Genomic DNA, 6,070 nt, shown 5'->3' on the forward strand with positions numbered 1-6,070 from the left:
TGAGTGCAGTTTAAGGTTGCACCTGTAACGTCAGAGGTTTCTGTTCCTTGAGAAATGTTCTCAAGGCCAAAACTAATTCCCAGAAGCAGTGATAGACTTTGCAATATGTGAAGTGACACTTTCAGTTCACGGCTTAAAATCTATTGAACTGGATTTCAATAAATAACTTTGTTAACATGTAAGTAGTTAGACCTCATACAATCTCAACTGGATGGTCTCAAATGTAATACCAAAAGGACATGTGTATAGTAACAACTGCACTAAAAACAACAAATGTCACTGTTTTTACAAAACATAAATTTAATTTGAGGCTCTTTCATGACTTTAAACAATAAGCATTTTTAATTTATTTCTGCCACACCCACACCTCAATGTAAGTCTCTGCTATAAGGATGCAAAACTGGGATAAGAACCTAGGCTGCCAGATGTCCTGATGGGAACAAGATAGTTTAAAGATCTGTAACGGCTTATGCTTTATTGCTATACTTTCTCTGTCCCTTGATATCATTGTGGCGTTTAAAAATCGATCAAGTTCAAGCCTATAAGATGACCAGTAACTTTCACAGATTAGAAATCTTTATGCAATACATCACATGCAAATGAGGACTCCTTCCATATTACATTGCCCCAGATACTCCCCTGGCTCTCAGTATTTGGACTAAAATTAATTGGGACTTGCCATAGAGCAAGGAGATCATCAGGGCTCGGACAATGCTGTTTGGTTTTATAGATGCCTATAATATTGCATGTGTGTGAATTGTTTCTCCCAAACCACCATCAGTCATGCTCAATAGACCAAAACGTCCAGGAGTAGTTTGGAAACCATGATACACATTAATACAAAGTAGCAACTGAATTAGCTAAACAATGAGCCCATCATCATTTAGCTATCGTAGATGTGCTAGGAACAATATATCTATATATAATTAAAAGCGTAATCTTGACCACTTCCTGTTTGTGCTGTGTATTGATTTTAGAAAAAAAAACGCTACCACGCATGGCTGTGATTTTTGGCCATCTTACAGTCCTCCGCTGATCAGACCCCTTGCCAGGGATCCCTGTGGAGGAGCTCTGACCGCCGGCCCTGCAGTCTGCGGTGCTTCTGGCTGCGGTGCGGCGGGGACTTTAAATCTTCGACCGCCAGCCTGCGGCCTACACCATCTTGAAGCCTCCGGTGGGGCGGCAACGATTCAGGACTTGCCTGGACTTACCCTGTCTGTACATCTGGACGCCCGCAGTGGCGACTGCGGAGGGTTGAGGTCCCGACCACGGGGGGAAATGGAGAAGGACTGGCCAAATTTTGTGCCTTCCACCACAGTGATGAATGCTGTGGTGGATGTTTGTGTACATTTTTTTTTAAATTGTGTATTGTGTGTTTTTTATTGTACCGCTGCTGGCAAATTCATTTCATTTGCAATTGATTGATTGAGGATTTTTCCCATCAATGAAAAATAATAGTTATTAGTGTTTAAAAAAAATCTTGAGATCCTGTCGCCTATCAATCACTGCCATGAATGTCGCCCCACCCTTCTGGGGAGGGGGTGGGGGCGGGGCTATAAAAGTCCAGATGTTGGACGTGGCTCAGTCTCTGCAAGATGGCGAGGAGAGGCCATGACTCTCATTCTGCTGTGGATCGACTCAACTCAACTGTGAGTGCAATGTACTCGAATAAATGATTTGTTAGCCCTTGGTGACAATGAAACTAGTTGTTTGGCCTGCTGCCCTGCCTGTACTTGAAACTGAAATGTTTTATTTATTAAATCCGAGTTTAGTTCAAAAGTCCTGCTCAAGAAAGTTTACTGTCGTGTGTGGTGTCTGTGTGAGTGTGTGTGATGTGGAGGGTGTGTGTGTGAGGTCGATGGTGTGTGTGAGGTGGAGAATGTGAGTGTTCAATAAATAGCAAATAGTACAAATAATAGTCTTTTGTAGTTCAGCTTATTCACTAAGTTTAATAGCTTAATAACATAATGTTGATGTTTAGTAGAGAGTAGTGTTTAATTTATTCATGATGATATGTGTATTTTTATTTCTATTTATTTTTTACTGCACACTGAATGGACACTGGTTGAGCAACGCTTTTTTGTTTTCTCTGGGTATGTGAGTACTCAGGACTCACTGAACTGCAAGTCCAAGAATCCATTAAATCCACAATATCCATATTAGCCCTCTGGAAACCAGCCCCTTCAGCCCATAACACCCATACTAGTGCTCCAGAGATCCACACAAGGATAGACTTTTCTCCTTTATTGATGTGATCTGTAAAAAAAAGATGAAAATGTCTAAAATTGATTTCCCTCTCCCCCTTCTCTCTCACAGAGCCTGTCACCTGTTTTTGGCAGAATTTCTGGCAGTTTCTGAGCTTTCTGAGCTGCCAGCCCACCAGGCCTGAATGACTGAGCTGCCTGGCTTCAGTGACTGGGCTGCCTGGCCTCAGTGACTGAGCTGCCTGGCCTCAGTGACTGAGCTGCCATGCCCTCAGTGACTGAGCTGCCTGCCCTCAGTGACTGAGCTGCCATGCCCTCAGTGACTGAGCTGCCAGGCCCTCAGTGACTGAGCTGCCAGGCCCTCAGTGACTGAGCTGCCAGCCCAAGAATCCATTCAGCCCACAATGTCCATACTAGCCGTCTGGAAACCAGTCCCTTCAGCCAACAACACCCATGCTAGCACTCCAGAAGCCTCTCCCCCCCCTCCCCCCCCCCCCCCCCCCCCCCCCCCCCCCCCCCCCCTCCCTTCCACTGGCCAGGAATATTGGAATTGGTGGAGAGGTGGAATATTGCATTGGGGGATCAGCCCACCCGTGTGAAGCTGGGACCCAACGGGTCCCACTTAGTCTAGTGTATAACTAAAACTCTCATCTTGTGTATATGTATATTTGTTTGTAGGTATGTTCCAGAAATACAGCTAAAACAGTACACGATGGCGCAACAATTTTAGACTCACCATTCACCTGGGGTGTGCAGTAGCAAGTTTTGTTTGATTTGACAAAGTAATTCCCATTAAAAACTTTAACTTTCTACCCCCCGGGCCCGTTGCGCTACCACTTGCCGGCCCCGTCAGCCGTGCGATCGCAGTTGAGGGAGGGTTGCTGGGTCCGCCTCCATTTTCAGATAGCCATTTTGACTGGCGTCACAATGGGGACCCAACGGGTCCACGGGTCGTTTAGTTCCTTCTAAAATCATGTTGTGATCTCTAAGATTAACTGGCATTAGCCAGGGCAGCTGTTAAATTGATGCATGTGGTCTCACTGTGCGCTGATTATAGAGATGCAAAATAATCAAATGGCTCTTGTTCTTGTTAATTACTAGATCTTGGAAAATGAATATGCATTACTATGAAGTGCAAAATTGGGCGCAGCTGTGACGCATCAGTAGTTGAAAAGATTTTGGACAATCGCTGTGTGCTTCTGCATAATGTTGGTAATTGAATGAGGTATGGGAAGGTCACTAGTGTCTTGAAGCTGTAGTGTGGGAGGTAATGCGAAGGGAATCCATAAATAAGTGTAACTGGATGGGAACTAAATCGACCACTTTTACTGGTTTTAAGTGATGTCGCAATGAAATAAAATCCATTTTTGTTTTTATGTAATTAGTCAGCCAGCTAAAAATTCCACTGTAGTTATTTCATATTGTGAATTATTTAATGCCCTTATCATTTCTGGTGCAGTGCATTTTAAAAGACTCCAGGTTTGCCCCCAATGCTCGGGCAAGGGGAAGTTGGAACACATCCTGAGCTGTTGCCCAAAGTCTCTTGGGCAGGGCCGGTACACATGGCGTCACGACCAGGTTCTCAAACCCATTGCAGAAGCCATCAGCATGGGAATCAGCAGCAGCAGACGAGAACGCCCCACCACCCAGATGATCACCTTCGTGAAGGCCGGAGTGCAGCTGCCAAGAACCACAGCAGCCAGGAATCCGTCATGAATCCTGGCAACTGCGCAGGACTGGCAGCTTTCCGTAGACCTGGTGAAACAGCTGAGGTTTCCACAGCATATTGCCACGACTACCCTGAGGCCAGATATCCTCCTGGTCTCAGAGGCGACCAAAAACATCGTCTTGTTGGAACTGACAGTGCCGTGGGAGGACCGTCTGGAGGAGGCCCACGACAGGAAGATGGCCAAATATGAAGAACTGGTCATAGACTGCCGCAAGCAGGGCTGGAAGGCAAGGTGTATGCCCATCGAGGTTGGCTGCAGAGGTTTTGCAGGGCAATCGCTCTACAAAGCCTTGAATGCACTGGGCATCAACGGAGTGGCAAGGAGAAGGGCCATCAAGAACACCACAGAGGCAGTGGAGAAGGCATCAAGATGGCTCTGGATCAGGAGAGGTCCATGGGGAGGAGCGATTGCCCCCTGAACACAAGTCGTGGTCTGATCAACCACGGCTGGGTCGCCTGGGTGAGGGTGTCTGATGTTGAAAGACCCGAAACACCCAATGACCCTAGTAGGTTACATCACTGATGATGTGTTCAGGAGCATCTATCGATGTATTTGTATCAATCTGGTGCAGTGCATTTTAAAAGACTCCAGGTTTGTTATGTTTCTTTCAAAATTGGTTGAAGCCAATTAATCTGCATAATGTTATCCACTGAATTTGCTTTGCAGCGTTGAAATTCTGATAGAAGAAAGTGAACAGTGGAAAATTCTTCATTTGTGCAGCTTTCCCTCAAATATTTTCTGTCCTTCAAGTTGGTCAGTAACCTTTCATGTGAAATCTACAAGATAGAATTAAATGGCAGTCTGAAGAAGGGTTCCGACCTGAAACGTCACCTGTTCCTTTTCTCCAGAAATGCTGCCTGACCCGTTGGGTTACACCAGTAGTTGTGTTTATCTTCAGCATGTTTGTCAGAAATGAAATTCCTAAAAATATTTTGAATTTATTGCTGGTTACTTGAGGTTCAAAACATAAAAGATGCATTTTCTATTTGCACATTATACAAGCATGCACGGTTACTTTTTTCCTGTAAAATGCTACGTAAGCTTGATGAAATTGACTCAAGTAATATCATCTAGCCTTCAAGTGAACTTGCATCAGTACATATAAAATGTACAATGTACAAACAGGCTATGCTGTGTTTATGTTACTTTCTCAGCCCCTGCTGCGATGATTTCAGTCTCAACTCACAATGGGAGTTCAATTTCCTTAAGTCAATTTTTCAGGATCTGGATATTTTCAAACACCTGAAACCTATATTATCCTTGGTGATACCAAAGGTGATCATATTGTCTGGTTTGAGAGGCGCGCTCGAAGTAGACCAGCTGATTGCAGGTTGTAGATACAGAACTCACTGTTCACTGACGGTGGAAAGAGTGAAGGTTTAATGTGATGGAAAGGATACCAATTAAGAGAGCTATTTTATCCGGAGTGGCATTGAGATCCTTGAATGTTGTTGGGGCTGCACATATCCAAGCTAGTGAAGACTATGCCTGATTTTTGCCTTGTAAATGGGGGAGATCTTTTGGGATATCAGATGCTGAATTACAAGCCATAGCACATCCAGCTTCTGACCTGCTCTCGTACCCACAATATGTATGGGTCTGAAGAAGGGTCTCGACCAAAATTATTATCTACCCATGTCCTCCAGAGATGCTGCCTGACCTGCTGGTTTACTTCAGCATTTTGTGTCATTTTTGCAAACCAGCATGTGCAGTTCCTTGTGTCTAAATTAATGGGGCTGGTCCAGCTGAGTTACTGATTGATGGTGATTCCTTGAATGTTGATGGTGAGTGTTCCATGTTGGTAATGCCACTGCATGTCAAAAACAGCTTGTTTGGTGATGATGGTCTTTGCTTGCCAGGGCTTGTACACTCTGGAGTTCAGAAGGATGAGAGGATATCTTATTGAAATATATAAGATTGTTAAGGGTTTGGACACGCTGAAAGCAGGAAACATGTTCCCGATGTTCGGGGAGTCCAGGATCAGGGCCCACAGTTTAAGAATAAGGGGTAAACCATTTAGAACAGAGACGAGCAAACACTTTTTCTCACAGAGTTGTGAGTGTGTGGAATTCTCTGCTTCAGAGAGCAGTGGAGGCAGGTTCTCTGGATGCTTTCAAGAGAGAGCTGGGTAGGGCT

Source organism: Leucoraja erinacea, chromosome 27, assembly GCF_028641065.1.
Source record: "Leucoraja erinacea ecotype New England chromosome 27, Leri_hhj_1, whole genome shotgun sequence".
NCBI lineage: Eukaryota > Metazoa > Chordata > Chondrichthyes > Rajiformes > Rajidae > Leucoraja > Leucoraja erinaceus.